Source organism: Motacilla alba, chromosome 6 (assembly GCF_015832195.1).
Source record: "Motacilla alba alba isolate MOTALB_02 chromosome 6, Motacilla_alba_V1.0_pri, whole genome shotgun sequence".
NCBI lineage: Eukaryota > Metazoa > Chordata > Aves > Passeriformes > Motacillidae > Motacilla > Motacilla alba.
The window spans coordinates 29,250,544-29,278,325 of NC_052021.1; the positions used below are offsets into that span (position 1 = coordinate 29,250,544).

Below are 27,782 nucleotides of genomic sequence, written 5' to 3' on the forward strand. Positions count from 1 at the left end.
TGTTCACTGATGCAAGATCTGAGGGGCCCTTTCTGCAGATAAATGGGCCTGGAATGATGTTAATTTAAAAGTTTGTTCCCAGTTATAAACAGATCATGCAGACAATAGACATGTAAGCAATCTGAAGGTGGCCATAAATAACTCTTTATAGTTACCCTTCCTTCTTGGAACTATTCAATACTGGATATCTAATCCATACAAGAGCAATACACTTAACTCTCATCCTCTCAATTCTGCACTTGAGGTAACTTAAACAAGGGCTTATAAAGTCAGTTTTTCCCAGGAATCTATAACTCATTTTCAATAGCACTGCATGGGAGCTGTGAGGGTTCTGTATCCCTCAAGACTTAGGGCTGGGGCAACAATAGTTCAGAAGTGCTCACTACTTCTGAAGGGTTACTTTTGGATTTTCAAAGAGCCAAACTTACTGCTGCTTGCTCTGAGCTGCAGCTGCTGAACATTGGAAAGAGCTTTAGAATCCTTGGCTATAGCTAGATGCCTGTCTTGATTTTCAAACCCGCAGAGGCACCTAATCCTTTGTGAAAATCACAGGAGATAATTGTAAAATTGCTTTTCAAAGCCAGCTGTAGAGTCATCTCCATTTCCAGGTCCTTTGACAACTTTACTGCCGCAAGTGTCTTTCCCTGTAATAGATATTTCTGTGTACTCATGCATTTGCAAGAGTTAAAGCCTGTTAGCAATTGCAAGGATTTTTGCTGGAAAGAAAATTAAGTTTGCCTTGAGGTAGCTCTCTTAAATCTGTGACTTCCTGCAGGCATTTGCAATTTTAAGGACCTTGAGTGGCTGGATACAAACAGTTATCACAGACAAAGAAGGGAAGCAGTTGTACTTACATATGAAATCTTGTGTGTTATGCATGAACAGGTTTTATGTGGATACAGACCATAATTTCCCATCAATGTGGTAAAGTTTATAGGAAAAATACAATTACAGATGAGTAATTACAATCATTATTCCTTTCAATCCACTGCTAAGTCTCTTCTTTATAGACTCTTTAGTTTGTAATGTTTCTTTATATGTGGCTGGCCCTTCTCAAGCTGTACAGCTGAGCAGGAGCACCAGATAAGAGTGATGGACTGGCCTCTTTCTAGGTCCCTTTGTTCACTAGCCAGGGACCACTGCTCTCACCAAGTGCTGCTGTAGCATATTCCTAAGTCTGTAGGTACCTGAATTAGTGCCAGTTGGCAGCTGCTGATACTCCTGCACAGCTAATAAGCTGCCTGCAGCTTCAGCTCCAGCTGAGGCCTCTGGAACAGAAGCAGGATTTTGAAAGTGTGACTTTCTGTGCTTTCATTGCCCGTGCTTTCTGATGCTTTCAAAAGCTCTGAGCCAAAGCTGCCCAGATGTGTGTGTGGTGGGGGAGAGAGGTGCCTGTCACACAGGTGTTCTGGTGTTGTAACACTGAGACTTGAATTTGCTCTTGCTATCAAGATATGCAGGTTCAGGACCTTTCCAAATCATGCTGAGGAAATACCAGCATTCTGGAGGCATATCTACCACTGCCTTCATGGCTCCTGTTCCCACACTCATGGTGTGTTCACACAATATGATTCTGACATACCCCTGCTTCTAGAAAATCCCCACGTGTTCAGGAATCCAAATGGAAGTGTCTGCTTGCTCCAAGGCCATCTTAGTTCTCATCTCAGTTCCTGATGTTCCTGTCTTGTTCAGTCAGATTTTCTCTCCATGCAGCTGACATATGTGGGGCTGCTCTGGGTTACCCAGCCCTTCCCTATAAAGTGCTTGAGGGAATTCTGGAACTGAGGACTTGGTTTAGCTACAAGGCTCACTGGAGACATGGAGAAAGGCAGTGCCAGGGACTGTCAAGTGTTCAAATACCTTTAAAGGTCTATGTTGAAGCCAGCTGGATTTCTTTTTATCCCAGCAAGAGGTCTTTTAAATACCTTCATGCAAGTAATGTCACTTGTCACAATAAATAAATCACAACAATAAGACTGGAAAGCATTTTCAGTTTTAAATCTTTAAGGGAAAGATCACCTAAACTCTCTCTAAAATACAAAATCTAATAAGAACTCAGAAGAGTTTGTTAGTGTCAATGTGAGACACCCACCCTGAATATGAAAAGAGATGCAATACTATGAATCCATTGAGGGATGAATTTCTGCTCAGTATCTTTGTTTGGAGGTAACCAACAGGTAGACTCCAACTTCAGACTTGTTTTCCTGACAGCCATCCCCACAAACCAGCAAGCATTCCACCCCCACTAAACTAAAAGCCTACAAAACTCAGCTAAAAAGGACCAAATTAAATTCTTTGCAGAGTTTCCCCTGTAGAGGTTCCTTGCTCCTTCCTGCTGAAGGAGGAAAATCCGTAAGAACAGAAAAATATTATGCTCAATATCAAAAGCTCAAAAGCTACACAACATGCAAGTTAAACACATTCCCATTGGCTCAAAGCTCCCTAAATCCTTGTATCCAACTCCCTCAAGGCTTAAAGAAGGGAAAGGATGCACAGGAGCCTCTAAGCCTGTACTCTTACTGTAACATCAGCTTCAGCAGTTAGAAGTCATCCAGACAGGTGACTTCAAAATCATGCTGGATCCAAATCCTTCAGGACTTTGAACACTTGAATCATTCTCTTTAAATAAGGCAGCCACCACTTTGCACAGCAGCTGAAGTTCCCAATGAGTGCAGTGTGTTACTCCAGATACCGTGTACTCCCCTAATCTCCTCAGGAGGTGGCGGAGGCACAGAAAACCCCGTAAGGCCAGCCTCTGCAAGGAAAGGTTGCAGACTCTGGGGCAAACAGGGATGATAAAAGCATTCCTGGCAGCTGTTGCTATCTAAGCTTTCTGGAACAGTCAAGGACATCTTCAGAATGGCACAATATCATCTTCAGAAATCCACTCCCATTATCTATTTTGTTTGTGCAGTGCTTGTTTTGCCCCTCAGCACCCTTGCGTGACCCTATTTAAAGCTAATGGATGTTAAACATACTCAGGCAAGAACAAAATGGAAATCAACTCCTTGCAAAACATACATACATAATCTTTGGGTTGACAGGCAAACCTGAATCCAGTAACATTTTTGGATAAACATCACTTTGATTTGCCCCTCCAGACCCAAACATGTAACAGAGAATCAAAACCACAACTGCCAACATATTGGCAATGAACTGAACATATGCTGAAAACAGAAACAAAACAACACACAAAATCCAAATTCATGATCAACAAAAATCTGAACCAATCTGAGAGAGCATAAGTTTGAGACCATGCCCTTACATTTCACAAAAGCCACAATGCTCAGACCAAACTCTTCCCAAGGCCTGAATTTTACAATAAATCTGTATCCTTAGGTTACCTTTTCTTCTCAGGCATAAATGAAGCAGCCTGGAGGTTTCATTCAGTTCTCTCTACAAAATCTGTCAGCACTCAACCACTGACAAAAATACTCATGCCTTTTCAGTGTTATTCTCACTGTATGTGCTTTTGGGCATCCCCATGCATGGCATTAAACATGCCCAAAAAGCTGTTATGACAAGAGCTCCAGAAACAAAGAGCCAGGGCTTTCTTAAGAGCCCATGACGCTGTTCCAGCTGATTAATCTGTGCCCTACAATGTGATCATTTGCTTTCAGCCAAGTTGATACAGAAGCTTAACTTTGTGGAGGAAATCAGTCAAGTTCTGCTTATAATTCCAGCAGTGTAAACCTGAAGCCAGTTCACTGCTCCATTCCCAGCCTTACATTTTAGATTTACAGCACCGTGAAAGGTGATGCATATCTACAATCAGACACTGGTAATGCAGAAAGATTACATTGTAGATAAGCAACAATGTCCTAGTGGTGCACAAGGAAAACAATGCAAGGAAGATTCAGGAAGAATAATTTGAATATCCTGTACATACAGTAAATTCCAAATGAAAGGTGTTGAGCTTTTCTACTACCTGCGAACTCTGAACAGTCAGAGTCAATGAGCAAGGAGTTCTCAAACAGTGTAGTGAACAGCTTTCAGCTGCACATCAGTGGGAGAAATTTGTCCTTTCCTTTTCCAAACTGACCAAAAAGATCTCATGTATCTAATACATAAATATGTGCATAAAAACGCACCATTTAAGAACTGCATTGATTGCTCCTTGTTGTCTTTTCACATAGAAAAGATTTTCAGAAGAAAAAGGACAGAGGAGCCCCAAATTCTCACCTTCTTTTGGAAAATCTCAGCTGAAATGTCATCACTGGAAGGTCCATACTTTTATCCCGTATTTGTTTTCCATATCTTGTTCACTATCCCATAGATTTATCTTGTTGAAAATTCTTAAAGCCATTTTGGTGCTATGAAACACATTAACACCGGTGTTTTCTCTGGATGGCTCCTTTAATCCTTTCCTAGTGGCCCTTCAGTTTTATTTTTCTAAAGGAGTTACAGCTTATTCAGAATCATGCTGCTCTTTTAATCTCTTGCTGAACCTGCTGTTCTCTTTGTGATAACTATGTTGTGTCTTGAGCTACATTAAGATGACTTGAAAACTGAGAAACAGGATTAAATCTTTGTTGTTAATCTTTATGACTGTAACAAAGCCTAATGGGAAATTGGAAGGGATTCAGAGAAGAGTGAAAATTATGAAGGTGCTTGGGTAGTACATATTTAATTACATTCAGAAGGCAGCAGCTCACTAACATGGGTGTAACCAGTGTTACCCAATCTTCAACACGAATCCAAGGAATATGGGGTCAGACTCACAGTAATGGGAGATCATTTTTTACTGTTAAAAAAAAATCTGTAATGGGATAAAAGGATGAAAGTTGTTTATACTAAATACCAGAAAGTATTTAAAAACTTTAAATCTGATGTCATGAACAGATGATGTCACTGAGGAAATAGCTTGAAGATAGAAGTGGGTGGCTGTTGTCAGCTGCCCACCCAGGCTGCAGCCTGTCCCCAAGGCACTCACAAGAAAGGCATGGCCCAGGCAGCTCCTGGACTTTGTGACCTGCTCTGCTGCACAGCTGGTATCCCCCTGGCTGGAAATCAGCCCTCGTGCTCACTGTAAGGTGCTGCACATACTGGCTGCACCTGTGCAAGTTCTTCTCATCGGCTGTGTTTGCATAATTGTCTGTAAACCCGCAGAGCTGGGATTTTTCTACAGCTCCTAAAAAAGCTGGGCTACACAACCCAGCAGAGTTTAAAGCCCAAACATTTTGCCCACCTTTGAAAATCTCAGCCCAAATGACCAGTTTGGTTTCCTCAGGAACAGCCCTTCTCAGCAATCTGTGTAACAGTGAAGATTCATCAGGCCGTAAGCTACAACACTTCTCCATTCAGAACTGTCTAGGGGAAAGGAAGGAGTCTTAATTCTGGAGGCTTTTTTGCCTCTAATCTAGCAGAACTCAACTATCAAGCCACACTGTGACACTCCTTCATTACACATTGGAAGAAAGTTAAATTTCAACAAATGTGAGAGGAGGGAGGGATGGGCTGTTCCCCACTGAAAACCCTGCCACACTTTTTGCATACTCTATTTTGCAATTGTTTTAAAACTATGCTGAGGATTATGGATAAGAGTATTTTAGGCCAAATAAATAAATGGGACAGAGCAATTCTGCAGTGTCATTCTCCTTACTCTCCTTTTTCTGTGCTTTGAACAGCTAAGCCCATTGCAGAGAGTATTTGACTTGGCAGTTAATCACCGAGGCAAAAGGTCGTGTTCAAAATCTTAGCTTCCAAGAAACACTCAGTTTAGCAGTTGCCACTAATTGACACCAAGAAAAGATCAGACTCCAAGCACTCAGACACTCCATTTCTCCCCAGCATTAAGTTAATTGCTGCCTCTTTCTCCACCTCAGGAGAGGCACTGGCCTCTGAAACCAGAGTGCCCAGCTCTTGAAGGGAGTCACACACATTGACCCAGACTTTTGCAAATGGCCCTTCAAAAGCCATTCTCTGGTGCTTCTTACAAAAAAACATTAAAATTGTGATCTTTCTTTGCTGTCCCTAATTATAAGGCTAATCTAATTCTCACTAAATGTTACATCAGTTTTAATATTGGCCCCAGCAGGAGCGGAAACAAGGAGTTATATTTAGCATCCAAAGATGATCTAGTGTTCACAAGGTCAGAGTCTGGAACTGAGAAGAAGCTGCCACTTGAAGTTACTCTCGAGCTCTAGGGTTTATTGGAAAGAAGTTTCTGCTGTTTTTCAAAGAGATTCTTTGTGGATATATTTAACCAGATCCCTGGGAAAATCCTCCTAGGGCTAAAATGAGGATTCGCTAAGCCTCAAAGACAAAAGTTTCAGTAACCCTAGGTAAAAGTACATTCAGAAGGACTGCCCAATGTAGCAGTCCTTGTCTTTAGCCAACAGCACACTGCCATCGTGTGGTTCAGGCTCTCACCGGCAACTGATGGAACATCGGGATGTTTTCACCAGAGCTCTCACAGTTTTAATTTCTGTTATGTTAATAATGTACCAAGTTGATACTTTCAGGGTATTTATTGAAAGATTTTTTTTTAATGAAGCAATTAATGTGGTTCCCTCTTCAGGCTAGAAGAGTGAAAAATGTTCAGTACCATTATTTAAAATGAACTGTATTTTGTTTGCTTTATTTTGATAGTAGGCTATTTCTAATGCAGACCACTGCCATCCTTCCATTTCCTTCAATTGATACAAAATTTGTAGATTATTTAAATAATTGCATTATTTTTATATATGTGTCTTCATGCACATAACTTCACTGATCTGTTCAGTTGCTCCTCTAAACTGAGAATGAACTTTCTAGTCATTCCCTCAATCAATTTGGATCAGTCTTTTAATAATAACTTGCCACTCTTCTCCCACTTTATATTTGTGCCTGGTTTTACTCCATCCTGGGAGTCCTGGGATTGTCAAATTTCATCCCATTAATTATTGCCCAATGCTTCAACCTATCAAGATCCCTCTGCAGGCCGTCTTGTCCCTCAAGCGACTCAATGGCACCTCCGAATTTGGGATCAGCAAATCTGCTTGTGGTGCATTCCACCCTTGCATCCAGATCCTTGGTGAGTATATTGAACAGACATGGCCCTAACATTGAGCTCTGAGGAACACTGATGGTATTCTGGTGTGGTGTTTTTTAGGAATTTGACTTTGGGAGGGAGGGCTGGCAGCAGTTGTCACTCATAGCTGTTCCTGCACAGGGAACAAGCAACAGCTCACTCTGAAAGGCTGGCTTTATTTTTATTCACAAGGATTGCAGCAGCACCTCCAATGCACACTCAGTTGTTACTATCAAATAAACAACTTGCTTGGAGAAGATAGCATTCAAAGCTCATAGCAGGTATTTGTTATTGCATGTCCATGCAAAAAGCTCTTCCTGACTCGGTCCCTACCACGATTGCATGACATCCTGGACATTTTTCTGAGCTGAAGTTAATAAAAAGTCAAATTTGCTTTTATTCTGGCACTTCTATATTCAAACATGTAGAACTCATTTATGTGCATACAGTTATTTATATATAAACATATACATTTGCATCACCTTTATATATTCAGTTTCTTTTTTTTGTAGCGTAGCCTTTAGCTGTTGTACTGGGAGGAGAGATACACTGGAATACCCCACAGGTATGGTATGCCATGCATTGGATAACATTATGTTCCAGAAAAGAGAGTTTATGAAGAAGTCTTTCACAGACCCTTGTTGGTTTCTTATCTTATTTCTTTTCCAACTACACACCCACAATCCCAGTTCTGTCATTCAATTTTGGAAGCCTTCTCCACGGCCTCAGGTCAAGTGTAGTGTTCCCTTGAGGGACTGTGCCTTTCAGCACAGAAAGCCCAAAGCTCTCAGCGTCCAGGGTTCCAGCAGAGCCTCTCCTTTGCCTGCGCTGCTCCCATCGATGGCTCTCCGCGCTCCCGTGTGTGTGTGCAGGACGTGCCGCTGGACACGGCGATCCAGAGGAGGGCGTCCTGCGGCTTCGGAAAGGGACCGCGTCCCCGGAGCCCTGGCACAATCCAGGGCAAACAGCCCAAAACCAGCAGCGGGAGCAGCACCTGCCTGTAAGGGGAGGCAGGTGGAGCCAGGACAGCGCATTTCCCCCGGGCAGAGCGCTCTCTGTGCCCGCCTCTGGGGGATGCTGCCCTCCCGCATCCCTGCGCTCCCCGGGAGCTCTCCCGCCGCCCGCACTCCCAGCCTTTCCCTCGCTCTTCCTTGGATTTCGCCCAGCGAATCATCACACAACGACCCTTAGATTTCAAGAAGTTTTGTAGCTTGGGAGGTCTGGAGTGAAAGGTGAAGATTTTAAAGCTAGTCAGTGGTCTGAGCTGCTAAACACCAATGGTTTCTCAGAATTTTAGGCTGAACTCACTGAAAACACATATTTAATATTGAACCTGAGCTCTTTGCCTACCAGAAAAGAGCTGCCATATCCCTTTATGAGAAAGACTGTTCAAAACTGGACACTTAGCAGGTCGTACAATCATTAAAAATATCTCATTTGTAAACAGATAGCAGCAGGGACATCCCAAAGACCAGCTCAGGTGGTCAGAGCATGGTGCTGATAACACCAAGGATGTGGTTCTGTCCCTGTAGGGGCCATTCACTTAAGAGCTGGCCAAGATGATCCTTGTTTTACTTGATGATCCTTGTTTTACTTGATGATCCTTGGGTTACTTCCAACTCAGAATATTTTCTGCAAAATATTATGAAATTTTGCGACAGGAACCAACATAAAAAGCTTAACAGAGGATTTGGATCTCTGAATTCCAAAGGAAATACCTGCACACTCTGCCCTCCCCAACAATTTATGAGATTTACTTCATCAATCCTATGCCTTTGGAAACATTTAAGAATAATGAAGGAAACAAATCTTGCCTTTGAATAAAAGTTCTCTTTTAAGTTTAACATCTTTCCTACAGTACAAGAATATTTTTAAATGGGAGAAGCTAGACTTGTTAAAAAAGCTTCTTAAACAACTGGCAGGAACCTTTTTGCTTAAAACAGCAAATATATTTCAAACCATTCAGTGATGAAAATAAAAGAAAATGTAAAGGAATGATATATTTAAAGAAAATTATAATGTAGATGAATGTTGCATTTTTTAAAGTATGAAGTATTTTCAACATTATCAACTTCCATATAACTATATTATGCAGAAATAACAATTACAGGCATTTTTAACATTTAAATTCTATTGCTTTTCAATGACTGGATTTGGTAAGGATTTTTATAAAGTGAAAGCTAGGGTAGCTTTCATGTCTTCGAATGCATTCTTTTGTTGTATTACTGAAGTCAGTGGCAGATTTTCCATGGACTTGAGTAAGAACTGAACTTTACAGTTCCAGTCAGAGGGAGATATCTTAGTTCATCTTGATGAAAGGTGGGTACTTTGAATTACTAAACATAGTTTTTGATAACTTTTGAACAAATTAATATCTTGAGGCACTTATCAAAAGACTAGACAATGTTACATTCTGCTGCCCTGGAAATATGCACTTTTACTTTTTCAAGGTCTTTTAAACCTGAATTTCCTGTCCTGACCTGTGAACTGTCATGCTACACAGTTAAACAGTTACAACCTTTTATTTCTGTGATGTTTCATTCCTCAAGACCTGCATTTCAACACCTCACATGCTGGTGCTGTGTCTGCAGGACAGTTTGCAAAATGCTCTGAGGTTCTTTCAATACAGTGTGGATTTAAGATGGTCAAGCTGACCACTGTAACACACCAGAGAGCTGGCATAGTCCCTGATATCTGGCCAATGAAAAATCCTAATTTTTTCCACAATATTCAGCAGGTCCTGCAATTTTTCTCTCAACAGGAGATAAAATGTTAGGTTACAGAACCCTTAAAATTCCCTGCTGGATCTCACAGAATCTGCAAGTCCCACCCCGTGGAGAATGCCACTTTGTGGCAGTCTCTGCACATTCCCTGAAAGAGTTCAAATTCTTTACACCAATTGAGTGCATTTCTGTCTCGTTTGAATGGCAGAGTGAATGGAGACACTCGAGAGTTCTTGGTCGCAGACATTCTAATTGATCTCTTGGCTGCAGTATACTGTAATTTGTATGGAAATATGCATTTCTCTCTGGAGGCTGTCCTGCAGTGGACTAAGCATAGCCATGTCACCTAACAAGAGCACTTTATGAACGATAATTTTCTCTGTTCAAATTATATCTCTCAGCTTAGGACGTGCATGAAGAACCTTTCCATATACACACACATACACACACAGGAGAGAACCTGTCAAAACATGTAGCTTTGATAACATTGACTCAAAACCTGAACGCTTAACAAGAGCTCTCTATCAAATAAATGGAGAAGAGGCTAAAATTCACATTCTCTTAGGCTAAACTGCTTTCCACACTATCCACAAGACAGCCTCAGCTGTGGTGTCCGTGGTGCAAATCTCATTAGATAGGCATGCAAAAACTCACTTCTAAGGAGTGCTCTGCCAAGAGGGGGAATCGGCAGCACACAGAGCACTTCCCTTCCCACTCCCCGTGCTGTGGGATCTGCTGAATCCCCAGCTGTTCTCTAAGGCAGACCTGTCAGGTCTCATGCACGACTCTTTTGTATCACTCTGTCACCACCAGCACTGCACATTTCTGCACGGCCGTACCACGGCTTCTCTCCCACTTTTGGGTCCCACCCATCAGATGCAGGTGCTCAGTGTGCTTGGTGATTATCTGACCAGCTGCATCTGCTGTCAGGGTCAGGGAGCAGAAGAAAGGTCACAGTCCTGGCTCTGCAGCTGGGGAATGTGCTCTTTAGCAGGACCCAGTGCTGGCAGGAGCCCTGCTAGAAGGCATGCTGCCCTGCTAGAAGGCAAGCTGCCCTCTCAGGGCTGTGTGCTGCAGGATTTGGCTCTTTAATGACTGGACAGATGCTGATCACCTAACCTTGCACTGGAATCTGTGCCCCAGCACATGCATCTTATGTCTTGAAGACCAGAGACCTAAGAGGTTTGTTCCATAGGCTTAGCTTTCCCGTCAAGTTTCTGCAAGAGACACGGAGAGACCTCAGAGATCTGGCTGGTATTTCCACAAGAAACCTTTTGCTGACCTTACCTTTACCCTGGTGCTATTACTGATCAGCTATTGGAGACACAGAAACAACAACATGAATTCTAGTTGTTGTTTTTTTTTTTAATTTTTTTAAACAGAATAAAAAGGCAATAAAGAAGTACTTATGGTGAAGGTAACAGTTGTGGACTGATTTATGCTTACTTCTGAGTCTCTCTTGGTGGCAATCAAAAATTACATTTCATAAATACATGTTTGTATACAGTTACTTAAAATGAAAAAGGCAAGTTTTTCATTCCTGAGATTTTAAATGTCATCCACCCAAAAAAAGAACTGTTAACATTTTAGCTGCCCTCAGTAGAGGAGGCCAGTGACTGACATATTAAAAGCCTCAAGGCTGTAGTTATTTACAAATTTTGATTTTCTAGATTCTTCCACATGTTTAGTTCTGCTCCCCACCATAAATCTTCCCACTGTATTTCATTGACTGGAATTTTAACAATAATTTTATTTATTCCTAACATTTCTTTTTCTGGCCTGATCTTTCATCACCTTCAGTACCATGCCAAGGAAAAACAAGAACTGGGAAATATCTTTATGCAGAAAACTTCCATTCTTGTGTACCATTTATTCCACACTGATGGATCCAGCAGGTTTTCACTGCTGCACATGACCCTCTGTGGTATTTCTATAAAAACAGGAATAGCACTGCCTAAACAGAGGCATAATAAATCAGCAGAATTTAACAATTTTCCTCACAAATGTAGCCCCAAAATCCAGTAAAATAAGACTGAAGAAAAAAATAGATAAGCTGTGCTTTATATTAATTAGAATCTTATGGTTTATTTGTCAGAAGAACTTCCTGTGGTGGAGTCTCCACTGACAACCACATTTTGTTTAGGGTATCACATATGTTGGAACATAGATATCTGTTCTTTAAGGAATTAAATCTTTCATTATAGATAAAAACCACAGTCCTCACATGTAAGGAGAACTTCTGATCTCAAGGATTTATAATTTTTATTACATTTCCTGAATCTCAGTTAGTAATGTGCAATTGCATTTATTTTTATGCACTGAGCCCTAAACATCTGCGGGGCTGGAAAATCTTAGTGTATTTTTAAAATTTCATTTCATCTAGAGATGCAAACACAAAAAAATAAAAAAAGCAACATAAGAAACAATAAACAGGTCACCTTATCCAAATAATCAAATCCAATTAAAATAATAATGTTATTTTGTATGAAATAGTGGATAAATCCCAGGCAGACAATATTTTTTAAAGTTAAAAATAGTAATTCACAGTAAAAAAACTTTTAAATGGAATGTGTAAGTTTGCTATCCATCTTATAAAGTAATAAACAGTGGCAAAGCAACATAGAAAAGATGTAAAAATTAAGTAATACTTCAAGAATTTAGAGTATATTTCAAAGACAGGTGTATTAATAACCCCCTCAGTGGGTAAGAAATCTGTATCCATATTCAGAGGAGTCATCAATTATGCTTAACCTTCAATAGCAGTCTGTCCACAAAACCATTCTGCGGAACTTTATGTGTATTTGCTTTTTCTAAGCTTTTTCCTCCTAGTTGTAGCATTTTTAGCTACCACTATTGGCTGCTATGTCTGATCAAAGTGAAATAAGTATTAGCCCCTGCAGATATCATTCACCCTCCTTTTTCCTGTAGACAAATGAATTCAGACATTCAGGAGGAAAACCAGTGATCAGAATTCCACACAAGATCTAAATCCTCAGTTGTTAGGTTCCACCCAAGAATTTGACCCTTCCTGTTCCCACACCTTTGTTTGCCATATTTCACCTGTTATATTCCACTTGCTGTCTTTCCATGTGCTACCACCAGCTACAAGTGGGTTTGCTGTTGTCTTTTCACTAACCCTGGAGAAACTTAATTCTGTCTTCAAAGTCATTGAACAGGTGGAGTCTGAGGCACCTCACACCATGCAGCTTCAATAAAATAAAGCAGAAGCAGATGGGAACTTGCTGGGCATTTTTTTTCTGTGGCTAAAGTTGTATCCTGCATGCAAGAAGATCTCAAGAAACCTTAAATTCTCCAGAGCCAAGAACCCCTTCTAAAAACGTTCCCACCAGTTCACTTCTTCTTTCTTAATTTTGCTCACAGTTCTAACAATAATTCATCTTACACATCTACTTTAACACCAGTGGAAGACAGAATGGGATCTACATTTCCTGGACATTACTCAGCTTTGAGTAATGCACCCCCATGCCTACAGTCAGAAAGGAAAATGTTATTGGAAAGGTTTGGCAGATGAGCCACCTTGTGCAAAAGTCAAAGTTTTGAATATCTGGTTGCCTTTGATTCCCTGCACTGTACACGTTGGAACTAAGCCCAAAGGAACAGCCTCATTTCCCAGTCCCCAGCAATCTTCTCTCCCCTTCCTCCCTTCTCCCCCCAGTATTCCTAGAGAGCTAATCAGTTCTTCCACACTTGCACAAAGGGCAGCTTTTAAAAAGTCTCATTATGACACTGTGCAGTGCATTACAATGGTGATAAAAGGGGCATCTCTGTTTAGCCTTACCTGGCTTCTAGATTTCAGTCAAAAAAAATTTAAGGATGAATTTTAAGGATGACTCTTGCTACCTTCTCATTATTACATAAGATTCAGATGTTACATTTCCATCCTTATTAATTGATAATCTGTGTTGCTCTGGATGTACTTTATTTACTTAGTTTCCTGAAGAGATAATAAACAATTTGATTCCTGAAATTTTTCTGATTTTTTTCCCTCCCCAATTTTTTTTTTTTGTTTCATTCTGCTATTGAACATAAAACAGATGGACAAGAAAAAAACAAGGATTGAAAGAGTGTTCTAATGGACAGGATTAACTAATCAAAGGAAGATGAGAATAACGTTTCCTACTGGCAGGTTTGCAACTCTGTATTTTGCTTCAGCAGATCCTTAGCAAAATCTAGACTTAAACACAGGGCAAGGAAATGAAAAGAATGCAGAAGCTGCTCTGTGTTTGGGATTGATTCTACTTCCTCCTATTCATTTCCTCCACTCTTTGAAAATAAAGAAAGATATACACCCCATGACTTTATATTTATTTCCAGTTAAAAGAAGATTCATGCTTTCTTTTTTTTTTTTTTGGATACTGTAAAGGCTGAACACTCAACTAACCCCCTGTGTTTAGGTTTCCCCGAGAGCTTCACAGAGATTTGTTAAAGATATAAAATAGCACACCAAACAATGAAAGAGCTTGTTTCCCCAACCATTTCTGTTGAAAGCTACTTTGTATTTGTTCCTATGCAACAAAAATTAACTTTATGTGTAGGTGTTCTATGTTTTTACAAACTCTACACTCCTTAGTTGTTATAAGATTAAAACAATTTTCTCCCTCAGTAAATGCTTCCCTTGAAAACCACTGGAAGCACATAATTCATCTGTCCATTTATAGCTTCTATTTTCTTCCAGGCACTGAGAAACTACTGATTGTGATTGTTGTTTTCCCTTTTAAGAAGCTGATGTTGAACAAGTGACAGATAAGACAATTTAATGTTTTGGTGACCATACAGATCGATTTTTCATTTATTCTGAAGTTTAAAAGACAAAAAAGACAAGCAACTGAGGTATGATTGCAGAGATTTTGTTTAGCAAATTACTCTTCTATACCCAGAAAATTTAACAAGGCACTCTCATTAAACCTGCAGGGAGTTTTAAGGTAGCTTTAGTACCAATATTTTTCAAAAAATGCATTCAAACATTTTTCCGCTGAACCATTTTCTTCTCTATGGAATCTATCAGAACAGTTTGGAGATACAGTACAAGTCTTTCAGTGTGAATAATAGAAAAGGAAGAAAAAAAAAAAAAAAGAATTTATTACCACAGGCTGCAGAAGGTCTCAATAAAAAGATAAGTGAAAAGGGAACATTGTGGGGTTTCTGAATTGGACAGAGAAATTGAAAAACCATACAAATTTGGGAAAGTGTTTGTATGGAAAAGGTAAGGATTGGTACCACACTTTACATGAAGACACTAAACACTGCTGAAATCTGCTGTTCTGCATGGAGAAATCCTTCTGGTGAGAGCAGGGGGCCTTGGGTATCTGACCTGGCTGTCCTCAAGAAGTTTAAGGATGAAGGACACCTGAGTCAGAATCTTATTATTTCCATTTATTCTTCAGGAGTCTAAACTTGGATGCCAGAACTGTTTATCTGTACCCAGTCCTGATGCCAGGTAAGGTGGCACTTGCAGGAATTTATGCAGTTTTCATGATATTACACAAAAATAAAACCTGAGATGACTAATCAACTCTGAGTAGTCAACAGAGACGTTTAAATTGCTTTCAGTAATATCCTAAACAGCTTTCAGTCATATTTCAGTCATATCCACTGTTTTCAGCTTATTGGATATTTTCAAGAAACTTAAAAATTATGTCAAGGATTTGACAGTGACATCCCAAGCAATTCTAGAAATGTCCTGGAGGTACGGTGTTGTTTTACATTCACAAATCTTAGAGCCTTCACTCTGTTAAACATCACAGAATCACTAGAAAAACTCCAGAATTTTAGATTCAGAAAGCCCAGAAGTAATCCTAGAGATCAGCCTGGTTCCATCTATCTATAGATAGATAGATATAAAAAACGTGAAACTACTAAAAATAGCAGAAAATTCCCATCTTTGTTCTTATGAAGCAATTTTTTTTCTGCCTGCTCATTTTACTGATGGGAAGTAGAATTTTACATCCCAGGGACCAATATCTGTGAGATTAATTTAAAACATGAGTCTAAGGATAGTAATTTTGCACAAGTATTCACGATGAGATTTTTCCATGGGCTTAACTGTTATTCTCATTATTAAAAATACTACAAATCTTAAGCTATAATAATGAACATGTTTCTATGCAAGTTTTGCAGTACAATAGAATTACATCACTATCAGTACCCTAAAAATAACCACTGGCTCTGCTGAATACTAGAAGCAGATTTTATTGCCTCATATACTACTCTTGACCACTTAATTAACTACCACAAAAGCTAATTAATTAGACATCACAGTCTCTAATCATTCTGGAATTTGCTCTATTATGTTCAGCTGGAATATCCTCTTTCCTCAACAGACCCCCTAAAGTTTAGATGAACACAATAAAGCACTATGGGGTTTTTATTTTCATCTTTCCAGATACTCAAGATCAGGATTGAATATTTAGGCCGGTTCTTTTTTTTTAAGATTTTGCCTATTTAACTCTGTCTTTATTACAGTGGATGTTTTTGTGTGCTTGAAAGGCTTCAGCTTGTTTTGATGTTAGTCTTCTAGCATTTTAACCTGACACTGCCAAAAAATCATTCTTGAGAAGGCAAGAATTTCATCAGCTTAACTCAATGACTGCCTACTGCTGCTCTATCACAACATGCATGTCACATGCACAGGTATTTTATCAAGTGACTTATCAATTAAACTCAAAAGGTGCACCTCCACCACTGGAAACTGTTTTGTCAACAAGATGCAGCCGCTCTGTAAAGTCAGCCAGTGTATCGTGGTGGAATGAAAGTACCAATGAGAAACAAGCTGATAAATTGGTTTGACTAATCATTAAAACCCATCCAGTATAATCGTTTTAGCTGATCTTGTTTAAGTCATTCCGTGGAGCTGCCAAGAGAGTTCAGGGACAGGTCGATCTTCTATTCGCATCATGCAAGGATCAGGCAGATAAAATCCGATCAGTTACCTGACCATTCTTGCATTTATATGTAATTATTCCCTGTTGTTTTAAAGCTTCCATCTGGAGGAAAGAAATCTGTTCTGCTCCTGACCTTTTCAGACCTCATGTCACTGTATTTAGCTTTAACAGATGGATTCTACTGATCTGATATGAAAATAGAAATAAAAGATTGAAAACATGAAAAGAGCGGAAAAATATAGAATCATTAAAGCCCTGATTCACTGCTAAGTGCAGGTCAGTGGGTGAATCTTCACTGGATTCATGGGTCAGTGGTCAGGCCTCACAGCTTGTTCCTGCCCTAAACTGCAAAAGAATTAAAGAGACTCTATTAAGAAGGTGACTGGCACTACCTCTGAGTGGGAGAGAGCAGGAAGGACTGCTAGCACACACCGTATCCCCAAGGTCATGACTACTCTAACACACAGCTCCAGTCTAAAGTGCCAGCTCTGAACAACACTCACATCTACCTTGTGGCAGCGAGAGCAATTGCTCTGAGCACAGCAGATTTCTGCACAAGAGTAGAATTCTTCCTGCCTGTGCATGTCTTTTTGTCAATTTCTTCAATTTCTTATTCAATTTCACTGAATGCAACAGAAGAGTATTTGTTGTCTCCAGGGTGGAATGTTTTTTGCATTGTCTCTTGAATCAGAGATAAGGGCAAACAAAATAAATAATCTTTTTTTTAAAAAGGAAGTGTTCAACATCATTAATAAGAAGGGATGCAACTGTTTCCTATTTTAGTCTTCCTGTTTAAAAATCCCTACACATACTATCATTACAATATAGCTACAACTATCAAGTGATATAATTTCCTTTATTGTTTCCTGCCCTTAATACTATTGAGCATTATTAACCAGTTGTCTGTTATTTTCCAACTGCTGCCTTTTACTGCAGCAGTGGTTTCATTCCATAGAGCAATTCCTGCACATAGTGACTTTTATGTAAAGGGAATGGTTAAATTCATCAGCCTAAATTTAGGAGTCACAAGTCTTGGGTGTAAGTTCTATAAACCAGACACTTTCTGGAAATTATATTCACCTTACATTAAAGAAATCCAGTAAATTATTTCACCCTTCATCAGTCTAATGCTTTGTGCCATTTCAGGGTAAACAAGTTTGAAAATCTCGACTTTTACAATGCTCAGCAATGTGTTTATGTTTTAAGGGCTATTTTCTCACTTAACATAAACTATCATAACTCAGCTGAAGTCAAAGTGCTATCAACTAACTAAGTAATTTATGTTTTAAAAAGCCAAATCTCCAATAAGTTTGTGACCTAATTTTCAAGACTCCTAAAAGACTGGCCAACTGTTCCAAAACATGTGGCCACATACGAAGCCAGTCAGTGTGCCACTAAAAACTGGTGAGGTCCAAGGAAAACTTTATTTATTCTATTTTTCTTGCTATTTTTAAGAAACTATTTTTTCTTCAGTAGTGATGAAATAAAATTTTAAACCTGTTCCAGACTTTTTATTGTGACTGCAGAAGCATTTTATATTTTTAAGTGTTACCCAGGGTGTTTATTTAATATACATTTATAATAAGGAATAAATTTGCAACAAAGAAGTAGGAGGGATATTATTTATACAAGGATCTACATTTATTTCTTTTCTTTTCCATATCTGGACTGTCCAGTGCCTGGCTCCTGGAACCTGTGCTGTTTCTGCACCAGTGCCTAAGGTTTATTTGGGGAGGGGAGGGAGAAGGGCTGCTAATGATCTCCCAGAGATAAATGAAATTGCTGATTTAGTCAAGCTCATTCTTGACCTTGACACAAGATGGGACAGGCAAAGGGAAGAGCTCAAAATAGAGCAAGGGTAAGAAAGGAAGATCAAACGAATGCTCAGGTCTGGCCAAGACCCCCCCTACATTCAGCTAACACCTGGCTGAGTTAGAAAACATGACCAGCCCAACCTTCCTGTAGGAGCCGATTGAAGCTGTCAGCTCCCGGCTTGTCACCCACTGCATCAGGAGGCCCCTGGGCTGCCACAAGAGCCCTAATTAGGCAGAAATGGCACTTCGGCAACTGACCCGCCAGGACCTTTGGCAAAGCATTTAACATCATTAGTTAACATTTTTATTAAAAAAAGTGTGAATGTAAATGAACAGCCAATGCATTTCAATAGGGTTTGTCGGTGGCATTGCACGCCCCCCACTCTCCCAACCACACACACACTTTTTTGCATGAATAGTTCACTTGTTTTCTCTAAAGGGGGATGGGGAGGTAGAGACTGTTTTTCAAAGGGAACAAGACATGTTCAAAGCAGAAACAAGGTCTCAAACAATCAGACACAAACTCTTGCCTTTTGGGAAGCATGTTGGGGAGTGAACAAACAGCCAAATGCAATCCTACCTGCAACATGCCTAAGGGGATGTCTGAAAGGGAAGGCAGGCATAACCCACACCTGAGCACAGAGATACAAAATCACATGTTCATCTGATTGTTCCAAGGGTATTCATTGTGCTCTTGTTCTTTTCTGTTACATCCAAGAATAGGTGCCTAATCCAGTAAGCCTGCAACCCTTTGCCACAGCTATCAAATACTACAGCAGTGGAAAAGAATGAACATCTAAGAATATACTGTCCTCCTCTTTCTTTGTAATTCCTTTATTCATTGCACATTACCTTTGACAGAAGATTACCAAAAAATACCACTCAAGCATATTAGCAACCTACCTTAATTAAGTCCCCACTAGCAGCAGTTTATCTGTGAAAAGTTATTTATTCATACAGAAGAGTATGCAGCCTTGAGGCGCTTTATTAGTACTCCATTTTTTTTCTGCAGGTTATTACACTGAAGGGTTTCCATGATTTATCAATACCTGCCCAAAATCCTGACACAGATTTTGGAAATAAGAGACACATGAAAATCAAATTATTACAAATACACTTCCTAATAAAGAACTGGACAGGACTTGGAAACAGGTACTGCCCTGTGATATTTTATGTCTCCTTCCTATGAACATCCCCCAATCCAGGTAACTTTTATTTTCTTTGAACCCATTATCTCCTTCTTCCTCCAATGGAAGCTACAAAATTCAGCACTAGGGCTGATTCCTTAGGCAGATAAAGCCCATATTACCCCAGATTTTGGAATTTCCTCCCTCAGTCTATAACAGCCATATGTTACCAGCATCACTTTTTTTCCACCAAAGAAAAGATTTTTTTCATTCCATTACATTCTATGCACATTCCATTACATACTACCTATATTCCAGCTACATGGCCTATCACTTATGCTTTCTAAATGAAGCACAAATGTAAGAAGAAATGAAAATAGATCTCCCACAATTTGGGACCAGGTACTGAAGATGTTGGTTCAAAACCCAACTCATCAGTCTTGCTCTGAAGCCCATGGAAGTTTATCTTTTTTCTCAGAACCATGTTTTAAAAAATGAAATAATAATATTATCATTTTATCACACATTGGCTTACCCAGAGATTCCAGTCCCTGACTGTTTCCAAGTCATGTTCATGCCATATCAGGAAAAAAAAAAAAACCAAACCCAAAACATGGTATGCATCTCTCCTGGTCTGGGCTGGGATAGAGCTCATTTTCTTCCTAGCTGCTGGCACAGGGCTGTGTTTTGGATTTAGCATGAGAATTATGCTGATAATGCACTGATGTCTTTAGCTGCTGCTAAGTAGTGTTTACTCTCAGTCAAGGACTTTCAGTTCCCATGCTCTGCCAAGTGAGGAGGTGATCAAGAAGTTGTGAGGAAGCAGGGCCGGGATATGATTGCCAAAGGGATATTCCACATCACAGAACTGGAGGGGTTGGCAAGGAGCCACTGGTCACTGCAGGAGTATGGGCTGGGTATGGGTCAGTGGATGGCAAGCAGTTGCATTGAGTATCCCTTGTTTCTCTTTCATAAATGCTCTGGGATCTACAGATTGTGTCATGTAAATTCTTACTCTCTTGTGTGAATCTACACACAAACAAATATTTGCATTCTCTTTTTAAACTAGTGTGTGTAGCCTTTGAAACAACATGGAATTCTAGATATACATTTTTAAAGCACAATACTAAGTTTAGAAATCCATGTAAGAAGTCTGGCTTGATCTCTTGACTCAGCTGTTGACAGCAAGTGAGCAGGTAATTTTGGCAGCACTGAAATAATTTTTACCAGTGAAGTAACAAAAACAAAATCCACATCTTTCTTTCTACAGCAGAAATAAGATGAGATAAATATTTTAAAAATTTATTTGCCAATGATATTCCTCTCGTGACTTGTCTATCCCCATGAAGCAGGTTTTTGGCTTGAAAGCAGTATTAGCAAAAAAAAAAAAAAAAAAAAAAAAAAAAAAAAAAAAAAAATCCTTAGGAATTGCCCAAAAAGCAGAATCATACAAGCATACAAGGCTCAGAAAGTTGGTAACTGTAAAGAGTCTATATGTGACCCCTTTTCCCATCACATGACTATTTTCCAGTCTAGTTCTTCAGTGTGGCTGCTCCTCTCCCGCTGGGAACTCGAGGGGTGGGTGAAGGGAGAGAGAGGTGACAGCTTATTGAAAAGCCAGTGCTCCCTGCCTAGTTTTGGCACATTTTCTGCAGGTGCCTCGCACTATAGCCACAATAGGCTCTGGAAGAGAGGATTCAGACCTGTCAACAGCTACAGGAGGCAACTGCACGGCTTTGTCTTCCAGGCTAACTTCATTGTCTGCTGCTCTGAACCCTGCAGCACAGGCACCCGTTAATGAGATGAGCCCCTTTTCCCTCCATTTGTTCCTCCCTCTGCTTCTCTTGCCTTTCTGTAATGATTTCACTTGATCGCATTGGTTGCTTTCTAGTGGGGATTGCTCCAACAATCAGATAAGATAATTGCCTGTAGAATACTGCTCAGCAACAACTATTACTTCCTTTGCTGAAAATGTCAGAGCAATTGAAAGCTCTTAGTGAAGTTCAAGAACAAGGAGGCAGAGAAGAGGCAGCTCCTCTATAGGTACCTATCTGTGCATATTTAGCAAGTTTGCAGTGGCCAGCTCTCCTGGGTGATTTTACTTTATAAGCAACATTTTGAGCAGACTTTATATTTTCATGACTTTTAAAACGACTTAAACAATGTAAACATACACACCAAGTATTTCTCACATTTACTTCAGCTTTGAAAGACAATATTATAGAATGGTCTGCTTCGCATTTCCCCCAGTTCCTATTCCATTTCTAGAGACCAACTAATGCAATTTCTTTTTAATCTGAAAATTTAATCTTAAAATACTGTCTTCATACAAAAGTTTCTGAGGTGAAATGACAACCGATAGAAAAGTGACATACCAAGAGAAGATCATTTAAATATTGCACTCCAAATATAAGTACAATTAAAATAGCAGAAATAGTTTGGGCCACTATTTAATTCACTTCTTCACCTGAAACACACTCTGCCCCTGCCAAAAGCCACGTGATGTTACGCCCTGATGAACAATTCAAGAGCAAACCCACAGACATAATGCTTTTTATCACTAAAGTATACAGGCTCTAGAGATTTTGTATGACATCAAGATCTCCATTTATTTGACTGACAGGGCAAATAAACAAGAAAAAAAAAACACACATGCAAAAATTTACTCAGAGCACAATTGGAAAAAACTGCACAAAACCTCATCCTTTATCTATTTCCCATTTTCCTGTACTGTGTATGCACTGTCAACAATAACACACCTTCACATAGCCATAGCCATCAATTCTTTTTATTGTGAATTTCATAAAGAATAAATAGCTTTTGAAGGCTTCTTAGAGTTCTGTGAAAAGAGCAGAGAGCTGAATCAGCAGCTGGATCATTACAGGCTATTCATATGCTGAGTTACTGAGGAACCAACATAGGGAAATTCCTTATTCTTTGGAGAGGAACTCCACCATAGGCAACCAACAGTTGATTTTTGCAGCATCATGGGATTACAGCACCCAAATCAGTGACTGATATCTGGAGAGATACAGGCCCCAGCCTTGCAATATTATTCAACCAAACTTACACTAGTTTAACTATGTAGAGAGCCAGATGTACAACCTGTTTATACATTGGATGTTTCAGAAACTGAACACTATTTTAAAATTAATTTCATGGTTATGTTTCATTATGTAAAGTTATGTGCAGTAGGACTTGCTCCTTGAAAACCTGAATTAATCATAGTGTGGGTATCCAATTAAACCAAGCACTGATTTCTGAAGTCCATTTTATAACTTATTCTGAATTACTTAGAGGCTTTTGCTGTATGGTAAATTTTGGAGCAGTGAAATAACAGGATTCTGTAGACATATTGCATATAATTTCCTCTTATTCTTTTCATGAGTATAGCTTGAAAACTTGATCATTGCAAGAGGCACATTTTTTTTAATAGTGCCATAACTTGTTTGTCAAAATTAAAGTGGAAATTCAGCCTAAAACTTCAACATGAAGAACTGTCATACAGAAAACTGACAGTAAGTGATCTCTCTTTGTGTCTGAAGCTTAGGCTAACAGTCTGACTCTGGAGCCCTTGACAAAAACTCACACTTCTGGAGAAAGCTGGAAGTGGTAATTGCTACTGATGCTTGTCCTGAAACAACTTGGCCTTTGAATGAACTCCCATTACAGGGCAGACTGGTGCAGGAGCTTCACAAACACTTCATGACAGTCCTGAAAAAAATGACCCTTTAGAAGCAGGAAACACAAAAGAAAAGCTCTGCTATCTTCCGACAAGGAGCCAGGGAATTTAAGGTGTTCCTGTGCTCTTTTTCTTGATTCTTATCCTCACAGAATGTGGGTTGAATTAAAACAAAATTGAGAGCCATGCTGTTTATTGAGATGTTTTGCTGCAAGCAGGCAGTAATCCAGCTCAGATTTAAGCCTAAAAGCCTTTCAACTTGTAGATGATAATCTTGATATACACATGAGTTGAGGAGTAGATGATCCAACAGCCCTTTGTGGATTTCAGCTAGTAAGTGCCAGGATACCATTTAACTTTTAAAATAGAGCAATAGAAAGCACTTCTCAAAATAATTTCATTGTGTCACCTACTTATACACAGAATATTCTGGTCTGTGTGTGATGGCCTGATTCTCCCCCATGCATGAAGCAGGTAATTGAGAATTATTAAACTGGTCAAAAAGCCTGAAGGCTTTACATTCTGACAAAGACAATGGCGTACACTTGGCACTGCTCTTGGCTTAATCACTAAGCATCAGCACTTGACAAAAAATGCATCTTCCTTCTTTGCTGAGGAACGTGATGAATTTTATGATGGATATTTTGGCACATTAGGTGTAGTGGTTGTTTTCTTGTTGAAGCCTGATGAGTTTTACACACAGTCCTCATTGCTTTGGGTGCATTTCACAAAACACACAAATGCAAATTTACTATCTTCTTCCTGTTCTACGGAGTCTTCTGTCAAAAACTTCTTTTTCCCACTTCTCCCCTCATGTTGTTACATTAGTTATTTGTAAGAAGTGGAGATTAGAATAAAGTTAAAGGTACATTCCTATCAGTGTAACAGACAGCGAGTAGACAATATTTTGAGCGGATAACAAGCATATTTTCTAATAAATAATACATCCTGGCAGAAATCTGACACTGAATTCTATTCTTCAGCACAATTCCAGTTATGCTCCATTGAACCATAACTTTTCTTACACTAACATCATGAAATACACCATATCAATACACCATAACCAAACAGGGTTGTGCAATTCCATCAGTGCAATTAATGCAAGAAAGAGAAGGACTTACTGGAGTGAGTCCTGTGCAGGACACAAGAAGGATTAAAGGGCTGCAGTCTCTTTCATAATGGGAGACAGCTGGAACTCTTCAGTCAGGGAAAGAGAATGTTCAGGGGGCTCTCATCAGTGTATATAAATACTTGATGGGAGGAAATGAAGGGGAGAAAGCCAGACTCCTCTCAGCAGATCACACTGGCAAAACAACAAACAAGAGGCAAAATTTAAAAATAGCACATTCAGTGTAAGACAAGAATATAATTTTTGCCATGAGTGCAGTCAAACACTGGAGCAGGTGACCCAGAGAGGTGATGGAGTGTCCCTCTGGGGACATTCCAAACCTGACTGCACATGGCCCTGGGCAATCTGCTTGAGTGGACCCTGCCTGAGCAGGTGAGATGGAGTAGATGATTTCAGAAGGACTCTTCCAACATAAATTATTGTGAGTCTGTAATTTACATCATAGGATAGCTTCATGGAAGAAAGATCAAATTTTGTGAAAATTCATTTGAAAGCTGTACCCTTGTGCTCCAGGAATCTGAAATGCTGTGTTAATATTAAACAGCATTTTCTTCTAAAAGTCATCATGGTAATTACCCTATTTATTTCATAAAGTTTTCAATTGTTCAGTTGAACCAAAAATATTTTCCAAAACCAAGCCACATTCAGAAGTAGAGTATTTCTACATTGGTCCACATGTGTTTGAATTTTGAAGCATTTTTATCAGTGTCTGAAGATAGTGAATGCAGGTTTTGTATTAGAAACACTCACTATCTGTATGTTTGTATCAGCCACTGCTTAATTTTAGAAAACAGAGATATTTGAAATCTGAACTAATCCCTTCTGCGCAAATGCACCATGCCTGGTTATTGCTCCAAAAGTCACATCTCTTCCAAAACACTACAAACCCAGCAGCCTGACCTCATGGTCATGGAACTCTTTAATTTCCAGCCTTTCTGTCAGAAATGCTACGCATTTACAAGTGTCATCGATTTTCAATGGAAGTCAAAGGTGCACAGGCTCACTCAAAATCTTCTGCTTTGAGACAAGCCACACAACAAGCTTCTAATGGGATTCTCTCAGTACAAAAAATTTATAAAAATAGTATTTCATGGATGAGTACACCCCCAAACACTAATGCCAGTCAATGGATTCTTTTCCTACAAAATAAGGTATATTTCATTGCATAAGCTGGATGTCATTCAAACATGTCTGAGTGTCTTATATGGAACTGGTAATATTATGTATTCTTCAGAAGTCAGACTTTGAAAAGCTTTTCAGTTTACAATCACATTTCACATGCAAGATCATTTTTCCTTTTCTTTCTTTTTTAAATTAACTGAGTCTTGAAGTGAAGAAAACAATTAAAGATAACAACAGAAACGGGAACATCGGGAATTTTGCCTCCACACCTCACACAGCATTTCCCTAGCCCCAGGGGAACTATTTAAACCTTGTTTGTAACAAAAAAGGGATCAAAATGGAATCTCTCATGAAAGATCTGAAAATTTTGCAGAGCTGTGTAAAAATACTGCAACAGGAAGCAAGTTTTTTGGGGGAAAAAAAACCAAACATATTTTTGAATGAAAGAAACCTAAATTAGTGAAATGGAAGAAATGAAGTCAGTTATAAATTCATATGATCTTATGGGCTTATCACGAAATGATAGTCAAGCTTTTGCTCCAGATGGTGCAATAGTGCTTGTGACATCCACTTTGAACTGCAATCTAGTTATGTGTCAGGCAGGAGAGTCCATTATTCACTGCATCAGTGCTGGGGAAAGAAGGTTAAAAGTTCAAGACATGCCCCAAGTGATTAAGGTTGTAAAAATCAGAAGATATACCATGGGGAAAAAATGCCACTCTTCCTTTTCTTCCATACTCAGTTTGTTCCCCAAAAAAATGTGTTTAAAAAAAAAAACAAAAACCAAACAAAACACCAAAACTCCAAAACAACAACAACAACAAAAAAGAGGATGCAGGAATACCACAATTCCCTACACTACTGTACAAATTTACAAATTATCTTTTTATTTGAACTCCTTAAACCGTTCTGCTACCAGCTTCATTTCACCTGGAAAGAAACATAAAGGCTTCTCTTAAAATCTGTCCACGCTGACTCGAGAACTCAGTTAACACTTTCTCACTCGTTGTGATCTTTTTATCAGCTATTACATACTTGTAACTAACTCAGATTTCAAACTTTATTTCTCATGTACCCCACGGATCACCAGTTCATCTGCACTAGTCAGGCTTCACTTATCAGCCATGTAAACCTTTGCTCTGCTGATCAGTAACATAACCTACAAATTGCTTCCCAGCACCCCAAAAGTTTCTGCATTTGGAACTGCAAGTGCCACTTCTCCAATACTTAAGCAAATTTAGATTTCTAACTCAATAGAAAAAGAAGAAGATACAAAACCATAAAGGTGAAGCTAAAAACATTTCAATTAAAAAAATATATTCTGCAAAATTCTTCATAGTGAGAATAATGAATGGATAGTATTAGGAAAAAAAAAAAAGGTGCTTTAGTGCTCCTTTGAAACCTAGTGCTCCTAGAACCTTTGAAAAGGTATGAAGTAATTATTTTCAGGAATGTCTCTTGCAACAAACAGGTAGAAAAGAGTAATTCCATTGTAATAAATTTTCTGTCTGCCATTTTCTAACTCTCTGTTTATCTCTGAGTTTGATTGTACATTTCTATAAATTGTATTATGTACTATAAATGTATTATGGTCATGTTGCTGCATCCTCTTTGAAGTTAAGTCAATACCTCATGTGCAATAACTGATGTATTAGCACACATTTCACATAAAGAAAAGTTCTGAATATGAATTTCACAAAGCCTGATAACATTCAGACTCTGTATATATTTGCAAGTGTGTTAACACTTCTGAGTAGCATACTGACAATGCAGACAAAAATCCCTGTAATCATCACATCAGGATCCTTGAACTATGTCGGATTTAGTAATGCCTTAAAGTTCAAAACAGTTGCTTCAAAATGCACACACAAAGAAATCCTGTAGCAAACTCCTGATATCCAAGACTAAACCTAGCACTGATCAATAACCCGTGCATTACATTAAAAAACCTGCACACTACAAAACTATATCTAAATTTGAGGACAACCTTCTGTAAACTCAAAACTTGTCTTTAAATACTGCGTGTTCCAAATCACCTTTGGAGTTAGGATGATAAATCCAAGCCTGCGAGCTCTCAGCCTGCAGTTCAGCAGGCTCCTGCAGACAAGGCCAGGCCCACCCTCGCACAGCAGGAGCTGAACAGACCCACAGGAAGGATCCTCAAAGTTTAGAAAGAAATTAGTACTAAAGCCCACTCAACTTGAAGTAATCATTGGAGCGGAGAATGATTACTCAAGGCAAATGAACTCACATAGGAGTACTTGGGAAATT

General features: G+C 39.2%; 1 protein-coding gene across 1 annotated transcript in view; it reads right to left on the bottom strand.

Annotated features, from left to right (window-relative positions):
* The window catches only part of HSPA12A (heat shock protein family A (Hsp70) member 12A), an 82,285-nt gene extending 62,064 nt beyond the window's left edge, over positions 1 to 20,221 (bottom strand). The window contains exon 1 of the mRNA XM_038140657.1: positions 20,114 to 20,221. The gene's annotated coding sequence lies outside the window, so the exon portion shown is untranslated. The remainder of the gene's footprint in view (positions 1 to 20,113) is intronic.
* Positions 20,222 to 27,782: the final 7,561 nt, after the last annotated feature.